Genomic DNA, 23,668 nt, shown 5'->3' on the forward strand with positions numbered 1-23,668 from the left:
ATGTGACAGGCAGCTTTGAGGACACCTAAGAGGATGCCCAAGAGAGGCTTATGTTTTCTTTCTCAAACCAGATGACTACAGGTTGGATAACAGGTAAAAACTCTGAGAAGGAAGAGAGCATAGCTGAGAATTCATGTCAAATGCCCACCTATTTCTGATAGTACGTGTCTCCTGGCAATGACTTGTTCTAGTTAATTATTTTAGTTTCCTTTTTCTAAAAATATGCTTGTTTCGCTTTCCTTCTTCAAGAATTTTTTCTACTGGATATACTATTTTCAGCTAAGGATGTTTTATTTTAGTACTTAAGAATTCTTTTCTATTATCTTTCAGCCTCCATATCTGCAAATAGAAACTCCACTTTCATTAAAATTGTGGTTCCCCTGTACATAATGTGTCATTTTTTTCAGGCTGTTTTCTCTTTAGTTTTTGGCACTTTGTGACATATTCTCTTTATCTTTTTAAGGATTTATTGGTATTCTAGATCTTGTATATTTATATCTATCATCAAGTTTGAGGAATTTCTGGTCTTTGTTTCTTTAATATTTTTTCTTCCACATTCTTTCTTTCTCCTCTCCTTCTGAACTCCATTTTACATATATCTTTTTCTATTACTCCACCGTTCCCACAAGCTCAATTTTTTTTCAATAATTATTCTTATTTTTCATTTCGATTGGATTATTTCCGTTGATTTATTCTTAATGCATACCAATTCTTTTGTCAATTCCATCCGTTTTTTAGGTCTATGTAGTTAAATTGTCCTTTTTCAGATATTGAATTTTAAATTTAAAATAAAAAAAATTTGTTTAAGTGTGTATTTATTTTTGAGAGAGAGAGAGAGATGGGGAAGGGCAGAGGGAGAGGGAGATACAGAATCCAAAGCATTCTCCAGGCTTTGAGTTGTCGGCACAGAACCTGACATGGGGCTTGAACCCACAAACCATGAGATCATGATCCTAGCTGAAGTCAGACGCTTAACTGACTGAGCCACACAGGCGCCCCATAAGTTTAAATTTTTAAATTTATTTCTCTTTTATAGTTTTTATTTCTCTGTGAGTATCTTATGCTTTTATTCATTAGGAGTATATTTTTATTATATCCTACAGAATAACTATGATGTTTGTTTTGTGTGTCTGTGTTTTATTTTTATTTATATACTAATATTTATTTTTTTAAGTTTATTGATTTGAAAGAGAGAGTGTGTGTGAAAGAGAGCAGGGAAGGGGCAGAGAGAAAGGGAGAGAAAGTATCCCAACCACTGTGCTATCAGCACAGAGCCCAACATGGGGCTCGAACTCCCGAACCATGAGATCATGACCTGAGCTGAAATCAAGAGTCAGACACTTAACTGAATGAGCCACCCAGGCACCCCTGTATATTAATATTTCTACTAAAGTATAGGTGATACACAATGTTATATGAGTTTCAGCTGTGCAGCATAGTGATTCAACAACTGTATACATTATGCAATGCTCACCGAAGTGTAGCTAACATCTGTCACCATACAACACTATTACCATACAATTAATAATATTCCCTACGCTGTACATTTCATCCCTGTGACTTACACATTCTATAACTGGAAGGCTGTACCTTTCACTCCCTTCACCAGTTTTGCCCATCCCTCCACTCCCATCCCTCTTATTTCTCTTTCATTTCGGGTTTTATTTATTTGGGTCCTCTCTTTTTTTTCCTTCCTGAGTCTGACTAAAGTTTTATTAATTTTGTTATTTTTTCAAAGAAGCTGCTCTTGGTTTCATTGATCTTTTCTATTTTTTTTTTGTCTCTATTTCATTTATTTTTCTCTGATCTCTATTATCTCTTTCCTTTTACTAACTTTGGGCTTTGTTTATTCTTTTTCTAGTTCCTTTAGATGCAAGGTTGGATTTTTTATATGAGATTTTTTTTTTGTTTCCTGAGGTTGGCCTGTATTGGTATAAATTGGTATAGAACTGTTTTTATGGTGTCTCCAGTATTTTAAACTGATGTATTTCCATTTTCATTTGCATCCAGATATATTTTGATTTCCTCTATGATTCTTTATTTACCTATTGGCTGCTTAGTAACATGTTGCTCGGCCTCTGTGTATTTGTCATTTTTTCCAGTTATTTCCTTATAATTAATTTCTAGCTTCATACTGTTATTGGAAAACATATTTGATACGATTTCAACCTTCTTAAATTTATTGAGAATTGTTTTGTGGTCTAACATATGATCTATACTGGAGAATGTTTCTTTTGTGCTTGAAAAGAATATATATTCTGTTTTTGTTGTTGTTGCTTGTTTGTTTTTTTATGTAATGTTCTGTATATATCTCTTAAGTCCATCCTTTTTAATTTGTCACTCAAAGATCCTGTTTCCTTATTGATTTCAGCCTGGATGATCCATCCATTGATGTAAATAGGCTATTAAAGTCCCTTACTATTATTGCATTACAGTCAATTTCTCCCTTTATTTCTGTTAATATTTGCTTTTTGTATTTAGTGCTTCAATGTTGGGTGCATAGATATTTATAGTTGTTATATCCTCTTATTGTATGGATCCCTTTAATATCATGAAATGCCTTTGTTTCCTGCTATCTTCTTTGTTTTAAGGTTTATTTTGTCTGATATAAGTGTGGCTACCTCAGCTTTTTTTTTTTTTTTCAACTTTCAGTTGCATGGAATATCTTTTTCATCTTCTCACTTTCAGTCTGTATCTTTACATCCAAAGTGAATCACTTATAGGACTCATATAGATGGGTCTTGTTTTTCCATCTATTCTTTCCACCCAACGTCTTTTTTTTTTTTTTTTTTTTTAACATTTTATTTTATTTTTGGGACAGAGAGAGACAGAGCATGAATGGGGGAGGGGCAGAGAGAGAGGAAGACACAGAATCGGAAACAGGCTCCAGGCTCCGAGCCATCAGCCCAGAGCCTGACGCGGGGCTCGAACTCACGGGCCGCGAGATCGTGACCTGGCTGAAGTCGGACGCTTAACCGACTGCGCCACCCAGGCGCCCCACCCAACGTCTTTTTATTAGAGCATTTAGACTCTACATTTAAAGCAATTATTGATAGTTATGTACTATTACCATTTTGTTAATTGTTTTCTGGCTGTTTTTGTATTTTTTCTGTGTTCTTTTATCTCTGTCTCTTTTTCCTCATGATTGATGACTTTCTTTAATGTTATAGTTGGCTTTCTTTCTCTTTATTTTTTGTCTATTATAGGTTTTTGATTTTTGATTCTCGTGAGGTTCATATATAACATCCTAAATATATAGTAGTCTATATTAAGTTGATGGTTACTTAAGAGTGAATGCATTCTAAAAGAACTTCATTTTTACCCCCTCCTCCATGTTTTATGTATATAATGTCATATTTTACATCTTTTACTTTGTGAGTCCCCTTACCTACCTTTTTGGGTATAATTGATTTTGCTACTTTTGATTTTAGCTTTTATATTAATTTTATAATTTATTGCTCTAGTACTTTTATTATATGTTTGCTTTCAGTCATGACATTTTTTTTCTCTCATCATTTTTGTATTTCTCATAATGGCTTTTTCTTTTCCCCTTAAATAATTATCTTTAATACGTTTTGTAAAACCTGTGTAGTGTCAATAAACTCTTTTACTTTATGTTTGTCTGGGAAACTCTTTATCTCTCCTTCAATTCTAAACACTGGCCTATTGGTAAGAGTATTCTTGGTTGTGTTTTTTTCCTTTTTACAGACCACTCCCATCTTGCCTGCAAAGTTTCTGCTGAAACATCAGCTGATATCCTTCTGGGGTGCCCTGTATATGTAACTAGTTGCTTCTTGTTTGCTGCTTTTGAGATTCCCTTTTTATCGTTACTTTTTCGGGTTCATCTTGTTTGGAACTCTGTGCTTCCTGAAGCTGGATGTCTGTTTTTTCCCCAGGACGAAGAAGTTTTCAGCTGTTATTTCTTCACCTAAGTTTTTTGCCCCTTTTTCGCTTTCTTCTCCTTCTTGGATCTTTATTATGCAAATGTTTGTTCACTTGATGTTGTCCAAATGATCCCTTAACCTGTCTTCATTTGGTAAAATTCTTTTCTCTTTTTGTTGTTCAGCTTGGGTACTTTCCATTACCCGGTCCTCTGGATTGCTGATCCATTCTATGGCAATTTCTAATCTACTGTTGATTCCCTCTAGTGTATTTTTCATTTCAGTTATTTATTCTTCAACTTTGATTGTTTTTTTTTCTTATGTTTCCTATCTCTTTGTTGAAGTTTTCACTGTGTTCATCCACTCCTCTCTGTAGTCTAGTTAATGTCATTACAATCATTACTTTGAACTTTTTATCAGATAGATTGTCTCCATTTTATGTAGTTCTTTTTTCTAAGGTTTTGCCTTGTTCTTTCATTTGGAACATATTCCTTCATTTCTTCATTTTGCTTGACTTTCTGTGTTTGTTTTTATGAATTTGGTGAAACGGCTCCTTCTCCTAAACTTAAAGGAATGATCTTCTATGATTGTTGCATATGTTCCTTCTATGGTTGTGTGACTGTGTGTGCCTGGTGACTTTGGCAGGCTGGAGCTATGGCTGGAGTATACTAGGGGTTCTAGTGTATTCTGTTTTGGAGCCTCCTGGTCAGATGGCTACAGCTGAAGTGGGCATGGTTCAGGGCAGTCCTGAGGCTCTCCATGCAGATGGCAGCTTGGCAGGATCGCTGAAACTGAAGTGGGTGCAATCTGGGGGGATCTTGCAACTCTCCACAACACAGAGGGCACGTTGGCAGGACAGCTGATGCTGAAGTGCATGAAAGCCAGAGGGATCTTTTTTTTTTAATTTAATTTATTTTTTTAGATTTACATTCAAGTTAGTTATCATATAGTGCAACAATGATTTTAGGAATAGATTCCTTAATGCCCTTACCCATTTAGCCCATCCCCTCTCCCACAACCCTCTAGTAACCCTCTGTTCTCCACATTTAAGAGTCTCTTATGTTTTGTCCCCCTCCCTGTTTTTTTATTATTTTTGCTTCCCTTCCCTTATGTTCATCTGTTTTGTATCTTAAAGTCTTCTTATGAGTCAAGTCATATGATATTTGTCTTTCTCTGACTGACTAATTTCACTTAGCGTAATACCCTCCAGTTCCATCCATGTAGTTGCAAATGGCAAGATTTCCTTCTTTTTGATTGCCGAGTAATACTGCATTGTATATATATACCACATCTTCTTTATCCATTCATCCATCAATGGACATTGGGCTCTTTCCATACTTTGGCTATTGTGGATAGTGCTGCTATAAACATTGGGGTGCATGTGTCCCTTCAAAACAGCATACCTGTATCCCTTGTGTAAATACTTAGTAGTGCAATTGCTGGGTCATAGGGTAGTTCTATTTTTAATTTTTTGAGGAACCTCCATACTGTTTTCCAGAGTGGCTGCACCAGTTTGCATTCCCACTAACGGTGTAAAAGAGATCTTCTTTCTCCAAAAACCAGGGAGGTCTTAAGAGGCTTTTCATGTAGCTAGCACCCTGGCAGGACAGCTGAAGCTGAAATAGATACATGCAAGCTGTGGGAGGGTGGGGGAGGGGGGTCCTAGTGTACTCTATACAAGGGGTTGTCCTGGTGGGGTGGCTGGAGTTGAGTTGGGCATAGGTCAATTGTCCCATGGTGCTTCACACAGGGGGTGCTCTGGTGAGTCATCTAGAACAGAAGCAAGCATGGGCTGGGAGGTCCCGGGGCATTCTGCACTGTGCGTTCACGGGAAAGTCACCTAGAGCCAAAGTGGTATGGGTCTTAAGTGTTCTGGGTGCCTTGTGCCTGTGTCACCTCAGTGAGATGGCTGGAGCTGTAGTCAGCACTGATCAGGTATGGCCTGAAATGTATTGTGCTAGGGCCACCTTGATAGGATGGCTGGGTCTTTGTGGGCTAGGGGCTTGGGGCTCCCTCAAGTGGTAGGTCAACTAGGCCATCTGGACCCTGCATCCATCTCTGCTATCAAGGCAGAAAAGAAACATAAACCCTGGCACTTGCCAGGCCCTCTGATCTGGATAGAAGTCTAGCAGCTTCCCCGTCATTTGGCAGAGTTCTAGAGCTGGAATCTTTATATTCTAGCTCCACTTTATTTTTTTATTTTTTAGTTTTTATTTATTTTTTTTATTCTAGTTCCACTTTAAGTCACTTTTTTTTTGTTTCCTCTGTGCCCCAGGACATCCAGAGCTGGTAAGGACTAGGGGCCTGGGGCTTGTTGAGGCAGCAGGCCGGCTATGACACCCAGAGCCTGCTCCAGTCTACACTATCAAGGTAGATGAGGAAGGTGGGTTGTGGCACTGGCCATTTGTCTACCTGGAGGGAGTTCCAGCAGCTTTCTTGCCATTTGGCAGGGTTCTGGTGGTGTTTTTTATATTCCATTTGTCCTTTTGAACTATGTCTTTTTTTTTATGTGCCCCAGGGCAGTTGAATCTGCTTACAGTCCCTCAACAGTCTCCTCCCCTTTGCAATTTACAGCTTCAGGGGTGGGGTTCCATTTGTGACAAAGTCTTCAACTCTCTTGCTCTTCTCTTCTCTGTGGTCTTTCTATCTTTTGTTGGGCAGAAGCTGCTCAGTCAGCCCTCAGATCTTGTTCAGGAGGAATTGCTCTATAAATGGGTGTAGATTTGGTGTGTCCATAGAGGTGAGTTCAAGGTCTTTCTAGTTCACCATCTTGGGTTCTCTCTCTGTATTAGACAATTCTTTTTAAACGGGACTCTTCTTCTGTAATGGTCATATACTTAATTTGATGACTTTATGCAAGCATAACATTCAAGTTATTTAGATTAAATATATTTTATGCTCTTTTTCCTCAGAGTAGTGTCATAGCCATATTCAACTATATCCAATTCATATTTTCCTTATTTTCTTTCCTTTAAAATTATTTGATTTGTATATATTTTGAATATTCCCAAGGTTTCCAAGTATTAGGTATTTGGTGATGTATGTGCCATAGTTCCAGATAACTTACTCGAATGCTTATAAATGATTAACAAGAGCCCTTAGCAATCATTTAATATGTGTTACACTTTCCAAAATATAATTCTCAACAGTTACATTTAATTTTTAGTACTATTTACATGGCAATTTTGTATTAAACTGTAAATAGTAATTTAAGTTTGTATGGGACTCACCATTGAGAGAAAGAAGTGGTTCCCAGATTTTTTAAGATAGTTATCAATGTTGGTGGTATATTAAAATCCCATAGTGAAATTTTAATAGAAGACAAAACTGAATGCTACCTCTGACCAACTGATAAGAATCTCTGGGAGAGAGACTATGTATTGAAAAAAATTTTTTTTTGTATTTTCTCTTTTTTATCATTTTTTATTTTTATTTTTTGAATTTATTTTCAAGTTAATTAACATGCAGTATAGTCTTGGCTTCAGGAGTAGAATAAGTAAAAATGAAAACAACCAGCAAAATCCCCAAATGGTTTTGATGAACGAGAACTACTCCAAGGAATTCCCATTCTCTCTCTTTCATAGGAATTTCAGAATAGACATTCCTCTGTCACAGCAGATAAACTACTGGGTATCGATGATTATAGTATGATACTCTTTTTTGTAGATTTTGAGCAGCTTTTAGTCAAGCTGCCATAAAGTTGATATGAAAATATTTATTGGTGAATAAACTAATGAGTAGGTAGAGGGATCCAGATAAGCAGAAATTCCGAGAGGTCAAATTCTTTTTTTGCAGAATTAGAATATGTCCTCTGCCAAAATATTTGAGAGGGTTGAGCAGTGGAACTGCTCTTCCAGATTTTTAAACATGTTCATTTATCCTTACCAACTTTAACTCTCTTCCAGACTGCTCCTTTCAAAATGGGTAAAATACTTTAGAATTAAATGAGTGGTTCTCAAGTGTCATGTTAGTGCTTTGAAAGGAATAGAGTGTTATACGAATATGAATTATTATTCTTGTTCATGACAGATATGCTATTAAAATGAGTACATGTATACTAATCTCTGACAATATTTGATGTACAAAAATAGGGGCTTTATGTGAATCAAGCTTACAGAATTCGGAAAAGGACATTGCAATGAAGATTAACCTTCTCTTTCTCCATAGTTTTCTTGACAAGACAATTAAAAATAGAAGTTGATTATAAAACAGACAGCACTGAGACAGATTTGTTTATATAGGGTCATTTATTCTTGCTGATAGCAACAGCTGCTTTGCAATTATTTAAAATAGTAAGAATATTTGCCAAAGGTATTCGGAAAAATCACTAGTCCAGGGAATATTATATGAAGCAAAAGAGGAAAGAAATAAGGAAAGAAAGAAAACAATGTGAGAGAGAAGAAAGAAGGAAGGGGATTTAGGGTCAGTCAACAGAACAATTCTACACACTATAGCTTTCTGTTATACTACACATAGGTATATTAAAGAGCTACAATAATTTTTTAGGAAAGAAACCTCTTTAATCTAGCATTTCCTACACTCTTTAATCTAACTTTGACCCACAAATCTTTTTAACATGTAATAATTGTTAGCATCCTGACAAAAAGCGTTTTGAAACAAGGAAACTTTTTGGGGCACCGGGATGGCCCAGTAGGTTGGGTGTCCAACTTCGGCTCAGGTCATGATCTCACGGTCTGTGGGTTCAAACCCTGTGCTGACAGCTCAGAGCCTGGAGGCTGCTTCAGATTCTATGTCTCCCTCTCCCTCTCTGCCCCTACCCTGCTCATGCTCGTGCTCTGTCTCTGTCTCTCGCTCTCTCAAAAATGAATAAACATTAAAAAATAATTTAAACAAGGAAATTTCTGGTATAATAGCAATCTACAAAAGGTATTCCACATTGGTTCATGTTCCACATTGATTCCTGATAAATGTTTAGGCTATTAGGTTATGAACTCCTTAAAAAAGATTATTTATTTGTGAATTCAGATCCCTTTTAGTTGCTTTGTAGCAAAGGAAACCGTTCATTAAGTTGCAGTGCACATTTGTCTTTCTTTGTGACAGCCCAGCATCTGAACCCCAGTGGGTCATGGTAAGAGTCAGAGATGCTATCTTATATACAAGCTAGATGCTTGCTTTCCTGCCTGATGCTTGCTTTCTTGGCTTTCTTTGTGGCTGTAATTTGGATGCATGACTCAAGACTGCCAATCAGATGAACCTATCAGGCTTGACTCAGCAGTATGCTCTCAAGGAAGCAGAACCAGTAAAGATGCTTCTGGCCGAGAGGGACAGTGAGTTGTTCAGCCAGTGGTGGTGACAGTACCTGCAACACCATCCTATGTCCTATCTGCTGTCTTTAGTTGTGCAGTGGAGGCTTTTAGCTACCGTGTCCTCTTCTCAAGGCAAGTTACACAGTATAATGTTGAGCATCACTACTGTCTGAACATCCCCAGATGTGGCCCACCCTTCTGGGTGATTCATGAACTACCTAATATCCCTTAAACAAGTTTTTCTTCTGCTTAAATCAGCTATAATTGGTTTCTCTTGCTTGTGACTAAGAATCCAGCCTGATACCGTGGGCTTAATCTTACTAATGAGAAACAACAAAAAAGAAATGTTAATGATGTGAGAGAGCTATAATTCTTCTGTGTTCCTGAGATAGTGGGTTGTTGTGAAAAATGTTATGGAATTCTATAGAGGAGATAATTTTGAGAAGCATGAAGGAGGGAGCCACTTGCAGGTAGGGTCAGCGTGAGTGGTAGTGTGCTAGAATTTAGTAATGAGGTAGGGCATTTCTTCAGCACGGAAAAACGATACACCTGTCTCTTTCTAATTTATGACACAATTTAATCTTGCCTTTTCCTCATTTGGTTACTGTCATTTCTGCCTTTTTATTTGCCTGAATTTAATTGCTTCATAAAAGAGTTGCCATCATACCAGATTGTTCTGAGGTTAATAGTTTAAGAGTTATCTTCAGTGTACAACAAAAGATAGCCTGGTGCAGAAAACATGTGACACGTAATGTTGCAATGTCTGAAAACAAAATGAAATGATCTTTGACAGGATTAGACTAGATCTTTCAGAGATGATAATAGTATTTTATATTTGCAAATACTCCATAGTTTTCAAGGCTCTGCCAATATATTATCCCATTCAAGGCTCATTTCATCAAATACAGAGCTCTTAATTTTATTTGAATCATTTTGATGGGAATCCATTTCCGACTACATACAAATTTTTTTAAACTGGGAAATACTATACATAATGTAAACTTTTGCTATAACTTTGCACTATTATTGCGAATGTAAATGAGGGAAAAATTTCAGAAACATTCATTCCAAATCAATTTACAGATCATCTGCTGTGCACCCAGCATTATGCTAAGGTATAAGGATAGAAAAATACATAAGAGATGGCTCTTGGCTTCAAGGAGACAGAAGTAGTTATTAAAATTCAAGAAAGTAAGTATGTTGAAGAGGCTTAATATCAGATATGTAATTATACTCGCCCACCTTTTTCAGGGTTATCGTGAAGACCAAGTTTGAAACCAGTAAGTCTCAGTGCAGAGGGAATTTAGGATTATTATCACAATACTGCTACTACTGATGCAGGAAATAGTCATGCAGATGGAAGTGCATGGGGCCATGTGCTGAAGTAGAAAGAGTAGGTGTCTTGGAAAGATAAGATCTTGAGCTCACACCCACCCAAGGGAACTTCTGAGATTTATTATCCGTATGGATGTGGGCAAGCATCCTAACTTGTCTGAGTTTTTGTTTGCTGGTTGGCAAAACTAGAATAATACCCACCTTGAAACCTTCACTGAGAGTTAAGGAGAATATTGGCTAATTGAGTAGTATAGAATTTTAATTATTTCATAAAGGAATCATCCAAGTTTACAGTCTTGTGAGAAAATTAATCTGCTGCAGTGCCTGGCACGTAATCCGCACTCAGTATGCATTTGTTCAATGGCAAAGAGATGAATATATTTAAGTCTAACTTTGAGGTAAGTATGGCAGGTATTATCTCAAATATCAATATTATTCATGCTAGAACAATCTTTAGATAATAGAAACTACATTTACTCATCAATTCATTTAAAACTGGGAAAAGTAATGGCATTCTGAACAGAAAAAGAGCTCCATCTCTGAATTATTTACATCAATTATTTACATGTTCTGGGTACTTTTCCATTTGTATACAGATAGTAATAAAATAAATGGAAACCTTAAATTGGAAAAAAAATAAAAGCTTTTGGCCTATGGTATGGATCATTACTGTTGAATGATAATAAAAATATTGAAAGGAAATTAGTGAATGCCTTCTATAAGGAAATATATATATTTTTAATTTTTTAATGTTTATTTATTTTTGAGACAAAGACAGACAGAGTGTGAGTGGGGGAGGAGCAGAGAGAGAGGGAGACACAGAATCCGAAGCAGGCTCCAGGCTCTAAGCTCTCAGCACAGAGCCTGACGCGGGGCTTGAACCACAAACTGTGAGATCATGACCTGAGCCAAAGTCAGACACTTAAACAACTGAGCCACTCAGGTGTCTCTATAGGAAAATCTTATTTAATTACAAAGATTCAGTTTCTAAATGTTTACATATAGATTTGAAATATATGAGCAGCTCCCTTGATAGAGTGGATATCTTCATTTCATCCATTGTTTTATACTGGATTCACAAATTTAAAACAAATGTTAAAAATACACTCAGATGCCCTTTGTGAATGGCAATATACATGCTTTTTGATTTTCTGATTCATTATGCTCAAGACAATAAGAAAGTATATAGAGGTTTAACACTAAGAGCTGTATTAATTCACATGAAACCAGTCTCCAACTTACCATTGTTCACCAGTTTGGTTGCAACATGAGTCACTTGTAATGGTCAAAGAACAGACATGGGTAGTAATGTCAGTGGGGCAGTCTGTGAGTGAAATATTCATGTATTTAAAAGATAGCATGTGTACACAGAGTGAGTTGATTACTAAGATTAGGTACCAAGCCACCTGCATAACATATCAAGGCAGAGTAGGGACAGAGTGAAAACCAGATTTCTAAAGGAACTCTGATAGGAACTCTGAAACTGACTTCCCAAGAGGAAGGCAGTAGGAACCTTTCTGATAGAGCTGAGCACATTTGCATAGATAGCACTTTGTACTGCTCATAAATCTCTGAGGATCCAAGGACCTGCCCTCATGCTTGTGATTCTTCTTACCTTCCATAAGGTATTCCTATTATCTGGACATATACCAACATGATATGTTCCAAGTTGCCTGAATCTTGGATCTAATTTTCTCAGTGGACAGAATTATTATATGTGAAAGATAGGCTCCTGGATTGGACATATATCATAAGTACTGGGTACAGTATCACCAACACAGTAGAATATCCACCAAATGCTAATTTCCCTTCCTGTCAGAGCCATTGTCCACAATTTATTGACATCCAAATGCTTCCATCATCTTGCCTGTGGAAAGCCTATTCATTTGTTCTTTTCCAAGGTCAATGTCCTATCTTCACCATCCCAGTTTGATTCCCTTAGGGAATTCTGGTATTGGTTTCATATATGTTTCCATAAAGGAAGACTTTGTATTTCCCTTCTGACACAAAACCAATTATCTTGTATTACAGATATAGTGAAATATTAGGGGAAGGGGAAAATACTAGCTGCGTAACTATTTTGTAGGCTATCAGGGCATGCTGCTATGAGTCTATTAGATGATGGCATGGAAAAATAGTTATAAAAATTGAATTTCAGGAGACTAGGATTAAGATTCTTGAACAAAAAGGGGTGTGTAAAAATCATCCCTCAAACTCTAGAAAAATGCCTTGGTGAGCAGGGAATTCCTGGTTAAAAAGTAAGGCATTGGGGCACCTGGGTGGCTCAGTCTGTTAAGGATCTGACTCTTGATTTCAGCTCAGGTCATGATCTCACGGTTCATTAGATCAAGCCCCACAACAGGTTCTTGGCTGACAATGTGGAGCCTGCTTGGGATTCTCTGTTTCCCTATCTCTCTGCTCCTCCCCTGCTCATTCTCTTTCTCTCTAAATAGATAAGTAAATCAATAAACTTAAAAAAAAAAGTGAGGCATCATATTGGAAGTCTGTACCAGAGATAGTGGGTAATAACATGCAGATATCATCTGACGTAACCTCCTTCCCAGCCATTATCACCAAACTTTGTCTGTGTTACTTATTTCAAGTATTCATCCTTCTCAAATATTTTCTCATCTATTTCTTAATTAATTTGCTATATGTTGTCATTCTGTGTTTCACAACTCCATATAGTCAAGAATCTTGTTTCATTCACCATAGTCTTACCAGGATCCAGAGAAATCTCTGGCATGTAGTAAATGCTGGTTGAAACAGGGAATTAATGAGTAAGAAAATGAATAACACTGAAAATTTTCAAGGAAAAGGAACAAAAATTGGGGCCTAGTATTCCCAGGATTTGTCTGATTAGGACTTAAAATAATTTTTTTTTCATTACAATTGCAATTTTTACCAACATTCCTTGATTTTCTTTTCCAGGCTTTCTTCTCCCTTACATGGGGAAGGGCAGGATTATTCCTGGCATCAGCAACTCAATTGTTATTAATCCATAAATGATGTAGATGAAGTACGTTACTCCTTAAATTACTCCGAGAAATTATTGATATCTTGATGTTTACACACCTCTAAAATGCTATGAATTCTTGAGTTCCAGGGGGAAACAAGCTAACGTCATAACCATGAACTTGGCTACATTTATCTTTGTTTTTATGCCTTACATATAGACAACACTCAGTGAATGTTGAAAGAATAAAGAAAATGGGCTACATTATTCAACTACACTTAATCACCATCTGTAACACCAGTTCTTAAGGAAATGCATTGTATATTTTGTACTATAGAAACACAACTCCTTGACCTTAAACATGTGGCAGCACCTTCCTAGCTACAGTAGTGGGCACTCTCAGGTTAGTGAAAAATGGAGGAGGAACGTGATGCCTCATGTCAATGAGAGAAAGGTGGCTTAGGGCCTTGTTACTCAAAGTATGGTCTTCATCACCTGTAAGCTTACTAGGGTTGCAGAATCTTGGCCCTATCCCAGGACTTCTCAGTTAAAATCTGTGTTTTAATCAAGATCCTCAAGCGATTTGCATGCACATTTAAATTTGGAAAGCAATGATTTAGGGGAGGTAGGTCTGTTACCTCAAACATCAGTAAAGTCTTAAATATCTACATCTGTACAAGACCTTTTAGATAGCTATATATTGGTAGACAATAAAATTCCTCTTCAATTACTCTGAGGAGTAAAACTTCCTCCAACATCCTATTTGCATATTCATCAATTTCCAGAAAACATACTCAATGCGGTGTTTTAGATTAATCAATTCAGTGCTTAAATGATGAAATTTGCAATCTCAATAAAGCATGATAAACAGCTGCTGCCTTTCATTTCTGCCTCCACTGAAGGGGACTTAGAAATACTCACCGGAAACTCATCACTTCTCTGCTTCTTGGCAAAAAATATCCTTATCTAGGAGTTGGCACAACTTCCAAGTTGAAAGAAGCATTGGATTTTACATCTAGAAACATCTGCTTTAATCCGTGCTTGAAATAAATGAAAACATAAACATCTTTCATTAATCTTACTCTTCTCATCACTTCTACAGCACTTAGAGTCTGGGTTACAAAATTAACATCACATGGTAGAATCCTTTGTACTGTAAGATGTTTCACAATTAAATCATAACAATGTCAGAACACTAATATAGGTAATACGTCCTATAGAAATGCAAAGAAAAACTTTGGATTGCTTGGGTAGTCAAATACACTATATAGAGAAGGCTGGAATCAAACCTGGTACTGAGGGATGAGGAGACATTGGACAGTGGCCAGAAAAGGGAATGAAACAGCAATGACAATGACAAAGATATGAAGAGAGAAGGAGTGGCAAGTTCAATTAGTGAGGAAACATATCCATAATATGTTGATGAGACTCAGAGTTAGAGATGTTGACCAAGACAGATCGCTGTTAATTCCAACTTGAATTTGAATAATTCCTGTGGTGAATACACTTTGGGCAAGTAACAAAATGGAAAAAAAAAAAGGGTGTTAGGAAGAACACTTAGTGAAGCTAATATATGCAACATTCAAGTTTAGTTCTAATGTCAGTATTGTTGTGCTGGGTCTTAATAAATGATTGCTGAATAGCAAATTGATGAATATACAGTTTCATGTAATTTTCAGAAAAGAAATTAGCTTGTGAAGTCAATGAACTCTTTTGCAGTTTGTTTATGTGTTTCACAATTTTCAAAAGGGTGGTAGCAATTGATAGGAAGTCCTCAACAGAGACAACACATGTAATTGCTAGATACACACACTTGTCAGAACATGGCTGTAAGTGGAACTCTATGACATTTTCGAGTAATAATGACAAGGGTGAATCAAAGGTCAGTTTTCCAGGATCAGTTTCTCAGAGTATTATCCCTCTTCACTGTGTCAGAAAACCTAGGCTTTAAGACTGAGACATTTTCCAGAAGTTACTATGATAGTTTCTTTGCCGATGTTGGCAGAACAGCTACAGAATCACCATGTCAAAACCTCTATATGAAACATCCATTTGTGGAATGGTCATGATGATACAGACACTTCCTGCAGCAGCATTAATATTCTCAGGGAAACTTTACTTGACAGATGGTGTATATTTTCCACTGAAAAGGGTAGGAAGGTGATTTGGACTTTTGACCATGAAACCATGGTAGGGCCCTTTGATAGAACTTTAGAGGGAATAAAGAGGATCTTCTCATTTGGGGAAGCTTATTGTCAGAGGGAAGAGTAGGCTTTATGCAAGCCTGGATAATCCAAGTTTTTCTTCATTTCCACAATTTGAGATTATGGTAAACCAATAGGAGAAAAAATGACAGAGTAGAACGCAGGAGAGTGCTTTAATATCCCATTCCATCATGTCCAGATAGAACTATCCAGAAGGCAGGCTAGTAATCAAGAGGAGATAGGAAAAAAAATCCTGTTGGGTAGGAGAGCCAAAAGTCTAATGTTATAACCTAATTTATATTTATTAAATTACCTGAATCATTAAATGTTGGACTATTGGAAAAGCAGTAGTTGTAACAAATCAACAACTCAATCGCCATAAGCTATTTTGAGAACCTACAATAAGTTCAAAGCAATCTAGTTAACTTTCTTTCCTTTGTTTCATATACTCAGTGATGTATGTGTTCTTTGAGTGTAGAGATTATATCCAACGATTATGATTTGTCCACTAGAAGCGTGCAATACATATATGTTAATTTATAAGGTTAGCAAGGGCTGAATGTATCTCTACATGGATAATAGGGAGATTGGAGTTTCTCTCTCTGTTGGGCTGTGTTCTCCATCAGCCTACTGTGAAAGAAACTGAATTTTAAAATGAAACTTAAGCAAAGACTGTTAGATTGAAATGGATCTTAGAGGCTCCCTGGAATAACTTTACCTTTAATGCATGGACCTCTTATTGTTCTAAATCTATGCATGCTGAATTTTAATGTGATTCTCACAAGTTTGACTTCATGCTTGGTTAAAATATGAATTCCTTTATGTAGTGGGATCTAAGACGCTTCTTAAAGTTGCCGCTTCAGGGTACAGATGTATTGAGCTGATCAGGAGTTTTAATTTCTAGATGCAGAGCCATTAGGGAAATGACAGGAGAAATCAGAGAATAAACCTGTCACCATGCACAGATCCCTAGAATTACTGGATCTCTTCTTGTGTAAATTGAGGAGTTTGGCTAAAAGACAATTAAATATAAACCTGGCTGCACATTAGAATCACACGGAGAAGTTTAAGCATATACCAATGCTTACTGATTATCCTCAGATATTTTAATTTAACTGGTCTGAGATACTTCTGGGGATTTATAAGTTTAAAAGCTCTTCAGATTGTTCTAATATGCCTTTGGAGTTGAGAGATCCTCTAGGTGGTCTCCAGTTCTAATATTCCAAGAATCTGGAAGACAATAAGTCTGGTAAATTCCAAGTTTGAGCCACTATAGATTTAATCATCCATTGTTACTCCAGTGAGGGATTCCCACACGCCATGAATGCAAGATTTCATTCTCTGGTACTCTAGCTATGGGGGACTTATGACATTTCCAGTGAGTCCAAACAGCCTCCTGAAAGAAGAAATCATGCCCTTTGTGAATGTCAAATTTCACCATGAATGTGTATCCCTGAGTATTTCTTCCAAGTTTAGCAAATATTATACTAATTATAAAGATTATACAGATAAGAACTGATTATTACTCAAAAGTTAGATGAAATTAGCTCCTGTCTATAATATTCCTCCTGCAAGAAGCCTGTGAAATGTTTGTTGGTAGAAATTTCTATAAAGACAACCCTTTTATAGAATCTATAAATCCTTGCAAAAACACTGCCAGTGATAAAATAATTCCAGTGGGTTGTTGTCACATGAAGATGTTAGTTGGAACTTACAAAGCCATCGTTGGCCATAAGAGATGGTTATAAATGCATTTTTCTGTGAACTGCTAAGGAAATATAAAAGTGTATTATTGTGGATTCTGTTTATTGGAATCATTTTGAGAACTGGGTATTTAATTAGCTGGCTGACTGGATTTAAAGGCGACTGGAAAGAACCATCCTTCACAAACCACAACTTCAAAAAGCTTCTAAAAGTTTGATCTAAAAGTTTAGCCAGAGGACTTGTCCCTGATTGAATTTGTAGGACCAAGGCTTATATGTATTTTCTCCCATTGTTGGTCCTTATATTTTACTGCAGTTAGTCATTCCTGGAAATCCTGTGCATCTTTCGTTTGAAAGAGCTGTGGGACTCTGTCACATGAGACCTAGCATAGAGTACCTTCAGTTTGGAGTAGGATAAATGTTTCTCATGGGTGAACATTTCCTACAGTTCCATTACCATGTTGTCCTTTGAGAGACTGCGTTCTTAGCAGAGGCTAAAAAAATTCCCTCCTAGGCTCAAACAACAAAAAATGTTGACAGGAGGAAAGCTAGAGAAAGGAGCACTAGAAGAGAAGAGAGGACTTCGGTAATGGGAATGATGTTCAGGCGTCACTCTCAGAGTCAGTCTTGACTCTGTACTCAGCATAATGCCTGGCACCCAGTTGACATCAGCATGAGTGTTTCCTTTCTATTGGGTATTGAGCTACCTACTTTCCCTACATTATTTTATTTATTCCTCATCACAACTCTATGGGGCTTTCTGCTCCTCCTTAGGTCCAAGTATCATAGTTTTTGCCTTGAGACTTTCCTCTTTAGAGGGTTTCCTCTGGCTTCCCTTTAGTAGTATTTTTCTTCTAGTCACAGGGATGTGTCTACCTGTCTAGACTATGTTCCGGATCTTTGGGACTGTGGTATGCCTTGTCCAAATGACCTTGATTCCACTTCCCAGGGCAATGCAGGCCTCATTCCCAAGGACAGATCACAACTGTAAGAACAAAATCTGAAGCAAGGCAACCCAGAGCTGGTATGGGGTCCCAGGTTGTGAGGAAACCATCTGCCTTCCATCTTGTTGCTCTATCATCCTCAACATATTATTTCCATCTCATAGCTCAACAGAGCTACTGAAGCTCTGGGTATACTATTTTCATTTCAGCCAGAGGGAAGGAGAAATGAATGAAAAAGTCCACCTTCCTCCTTCAAGGGCACTTATGAAGTTCTTATTATATCTCATTAACCATAATTTTGTGTGTGAGAAAGAGAGAGAGAGAGAGAGAGAGGGAGGGAGGGAGAAAAACAGACTGATGGATGGAGATGTCTTGTTAAAGGCATAATTATTTTGTATTATCTGGCACATTTATTGAAATGACATAAATTTATTTAAACTTGATATTTTCATTTTGTATCCTACTTGTCATGTATCATTCCTCTTTCCCCTCAGAATGATTCTTTTTTTTTTGATCGTATGCCTTTTTTTCTAAATTGTTCAAGATTATTATTGCATTTTTCTCTCTCCCTGAGGATTTCTATTCTTTTAGTCGTTAACCATCAACATTTAAATGAATATTTAATAAAGTAAATATCTTTGCATTCCACTGGAGTAGTAGAAGGGTATAGGATGACTTTAACTCTCAGTATTCCTTTTCCTCTCTGAGACTGAAACAAACAAATTGACAGGCAGAAAACTAGAGCTAGTATCACTGAAAGAGGAGGGGAAGGTCTTAAGTAATAGAGGAAATGACATTCAGGAGCTTGCGTATTTGGGGCATTTCAGGCTCAGCTTTGTTACAAGCCCAAACCAATTATTATTATTTTTTTGCACCATTAATTTATCTTTAGATGTACATGCATGATCATTCTTTTTGCTCACCAATCTCACTTTCATTTCATCTATCCTTTCTGGAATACATTTTTTTTTCTTTTTTTAAAAAAAAATTTTTTTTCAACGTTTATTTATTTTTGGGACAGAGAGAGACAGAGCATGAACGGGGGAGGGGCAGAGAGAGAGGGAGACACAGAATCGGAAACAGGCTCCAGGCTCTCAGCCATCAGCCCAGAGCCCGACGCGGGGCTTGAACTCACGGACCGTGAGATCGTGACCTGGCTGAAGTCGGACGCTTAACCTCGTGACCTGGCTGAAGTCGGACGCTTAACCGACTGCGCCACCCAGGCGCCCCCCTTTTTTTTCTTCTTAGGCCATTTAGAAGTTCTTGAATTAAACTTTTTGTTTATCTTAAAATGTCTTTGCTTTCATTCTTGAAAGTAGGTATTCTGAGTGACCAACATAAATGGACAATTATTTCCTCCCTGAATTTTGAAGACATGTTTTTCTCTTTCCTCGATGCCATTATTTCTTTTGAGAATTTGTCATTCTAACCATGCTTTTGTTAATTTTTTTTTTCATGGCTGTTGTTAAGGTTTAAAAAAATGTTTTTTTAATGTTTATTTTTGAGAGAGAGACAGAGGGCAGGGGAGGGGGAGAGAGAGAGGGAGACACAGAATCGGAAGCAGGCTCCGGGTTCCTAGCTGATGGCATGGAACCCCATGCTGGAGATCATGACCTGAGTGTAAGTCGAAGGTTTAACCAACTGAGCCACCCAGGGGCCTCTGTTGTTAAGATCTTTTTCTTTTGTACTTTGCAATTTTATCATGCTTTGTTTAGATAAGAATTCTTTTAATTTATGTTGTTTGGAATTCTTTGCCTTTGAAATCTTATCATTCGTCATTAAATACTGTGGAACTATCAGGTGTTATCTTGCTATTACTTGTATATAACTGTTTTATTATTTCTTCCTGATATACATTTAAAAAGTATTTTGGATCTTTTCACTCTATTTTCCGTGCCTCTAACATTTTACTTCGTATAGCTTATTTCTTTATTTCTGAGTCGTATTTTGTGTAATTTCTTCTGATCTTTCTCCCATTCATTGATTCTCATCAGGTCTGTCAAACTATTTAAGACCTCATTAAATTGTTAATTTAAAATATATTGATTTTTTATAGCTTCTCTCTGGTTCTTTATTATATAGATTTAATTTCCTCTTTTTTTCTGGTAATCTTTTTATCCTAATATATTTTCAATGGTCTTATTTTTGTAAACTTATTAAGCATGTATCTTCAGTATTATTTTTTGAACATTTTCAATATCTGAACTTTAAAAAAAATTTTTTTTTTCAACGTTTATTTATTTTTGGGACAGAGAGAGACAGAGCATGAACGGGCGAGGGGCAGAGAGAGAGGGAGACACAGAATCGGAAACAGGCTCCAGGCTCTGAGCCATCAGCCCAGAGCCCGCCGCGGGGCTCGAACTCACAGACCGTGAGATCGTGACCTGGCTGAAATCGGACGCTTAACCGACTGCACCACCCAGGCGCCCCAATATCTGAACTTTTTAAATTCTGGTACTGTTGTTTCTATTTATTCTTATTCATGGTAGCTTGCTTTCCTTTGCGTTTGGCATATTTTTTTATTGAGAGCCCATATATGTTGACACTGTGTGTCCGGTATGTATTTTTCCAGGTAGAATTTCGGATTGCTTCTTCAAGGTACCTGGGTGAAAAAAGATCTAGGTCCAACATAAATTGCCAGTCTTGGCTTATGTATTTTGAACTGAACAAGTATAGTGGATTTAGACTGCAAAATATTTGAAGGCCAGACTTGACCACACAATCTCAATGAAGGTCTTAGTTACAAAAAGACTCCATTTAGAACTAAAGGCAAGTTAAACAAGATACTTTATTAATGTTACTATTTGCCTCTATGTGGTATCTTTTCCTGTTATAGCTATTATTGTGTATGATTTGTTCAACTCCTTGCCTTTAAAGCTGTAAGATAATGTGAGATCTACATACGTTTCCAAATTAACTTTCAATTCCAGTGGTGGCTTAAATCTATGGTCCTTGCTTCCTGTTGACAGCTAACTTGAGCTATTTCCTTGATTTTCCACAAGCTCATCTAGTTGTTTGAGAGAGTATTTTGAACTGTTTTGTTAGATGTTCCATAGCAGGAGAATTTTGCAATTTCTAGGCCATTATAATTTTGGAAACAGAAGACTCATATTAAACTATAGAAAATTGTTCTATTTTTCAGTAGGAATATATTTAAAAATTTTTTAAATATCACCAGGCTCAAATAAAATTCCATAATTTTTAGGATGCTTATATTATATAAGAGTCAGGCTATGATTTTAGGTGTTACCTAAATTATGTTATTGATGAGGTTTTTGGGGTGACAGTGGAATTCATGGGGTCTGGAGCTGACTACCAAAAAGAATATTTGAAGATGTTTTGGGTGCAAAAAGGTGATTTTATTAAAGCACAGGGACAGAACCCGTGGGCAGCAAGAGCTGCCCCAGGATGATGAGGAGAGACTGGTTATGTACTATGGGGTTGGGAGAGGTAAAGTCCAGGGGCAGTTTCCGGTGAGATTTTCATATGCTAAAGAAGACTCCCAGGATAGTGGAGGCCTAGCTAGTGTCAAGCTAAGGTTGTTTTCCCTCTAGCAAAGCATTAACATTAAGACAGTAGGGAGTTCCTGGAGAAACATTTTACTCTGCTGGCCTCAAGTATTTGTCAATGGGCTGCAGATTATAAGGAAATTTAGTTCTATCTGCCATTTCCTTCTGCCTTTGTTTCCCACAGCAATATGGAGGGTGATGTTGGGGCTCCAGGACATGGAGTCTATAGGTTTCTAGAGATTAGGTTGTTGATATAATTACCTTTTTCTTGTGATTTACTAAGATATTTGTAAATAGATGGGGACTCGTATCCTACAGGACTATGATCTCTATCAGTTAACCATTTGTTTTTCCTGTTTTTCCCAGGAGTTCCTGAGGAATATCACACATATCCCACCTGGGGTGGGGGATGGGGTTGTGGCCTGTCAGCTTGCCTTATGGTCCCTCATCATTATGATTAGGTGTTACCAACAATATGGTAAAACCCCATCTGAAGCCATGCTGCCTTGGTCTTTCACTTAGTAGCTGGGTAAGCTTTGGTCAATTTATTGATATCTTTGAGCCTCAGTTTTCTTCTTAAAAGTAGGGTTGTATCAATAACAACCTCATTAGAGTTCTCCACAGAATGAATATATTAGTACATGTAAAAGACTTAGAGAAATGCCTACTACATGGTAAGGCTTAAAAAATTGTGTTATTATTATCATGATAGGTACCAGTGATAGAATTTAGCAGATTGAAAATGAAGGAGTTCAGAATAGGTCTTTCCAAAATGTGTCACTTTTTGGGATTCAAGCTAAAGACAGTTAAGACCTGAAGACCTAAGAAAAAACTTTCACCTCTTCCTTAAACTACCTAAAATAATTTAGATAGGGGGCCCATAAAGAGAGTTACTACCAAGAGATAACTTTTTTATCTGATGACCTATCTGGCAAACATCCAATTACCAAACATCTTCTCTTCTGATCATCCTGTGAATCACCTCTCTCCCCTTTGAAGCCCCAGGCCCTCATCCCATTCCTTAGCTCAGGCTGGCCTATAAATAAGCCTCACTTACCCAGTTTGTCTTTGAGTCTCATATTGTTATAGGGCTCCTATATATGTGTTATTAAATTGACTTTTCTCTTGTTAACCTATTTTATGCTGATTTGGTCATTAGACCAGCCAAAGAATCTGGAAAGGTAGAAGGAAAATTATTTTCTTCCCCAACACAAATCAATCACATAATCAACAGCATGTAGAAAACTAGTGATAAGCAACATCATTTAATATTTGTGCTTATATATTTCATCCTTCATTTAAAATGAACTGAGTTGCAAAGCTTTCAACAAATGATCAAAATATAGATTTAAGAGTTTTAAAAAATAGGACTTGTGTTAAAGAATTCATTTTAAATATGCCTCTAAGCAAGTATATGAGAGATTGATCTTAAAAAGCATAAAACCTTAACTTATATATTTTAGTTAAATGACATCCCAACTAAATTAGCCTGATTATAAGTGGTATGGCCTTAATTTAGTCTTAATATTTAAATGTGGTTTTGACGTAAATCTGATCATCATTTTGGAAAAATCCAGTTTCTAAACAAATGGCTGCTGCTATTAGAATATATTTTCTATTTATATTTATTTGTCTTTGAAAAATGTTAATATTTTACAGGCAAAGAGCAGTTCTTATCTCTAATATTTCAAAAATAGATGTTTTTAGCTATAAGTATGTTGTTAAAAGTATGTTTAATCTCTTTCTCCAACCTGCAGAAGAGAAGCAGCCCGAATTAATATTAGGCCATGTAAAAATATGCACTGTAGGTTTGCTGAAAAATCATTTAAATTCTTTCTCTACCCCTCTGGAGGAATATGTAATGCACCA

The sequence above is a fragment of the Prionailurus bengalensis genome, chromosome B2 (assembly GCF_016509475.1).
Source record: "Prionailurus bengalensis isolate Pbe53 chromosome B2, Fcat_Pben_1.1_paternal_pri, whole genome shotgun sequence".
NCBI lineage: Eukaryota > Metazoa > Chordata > Mammalia > Carnivora > Felidae > Prionailurus > Prionailurus bengalensis.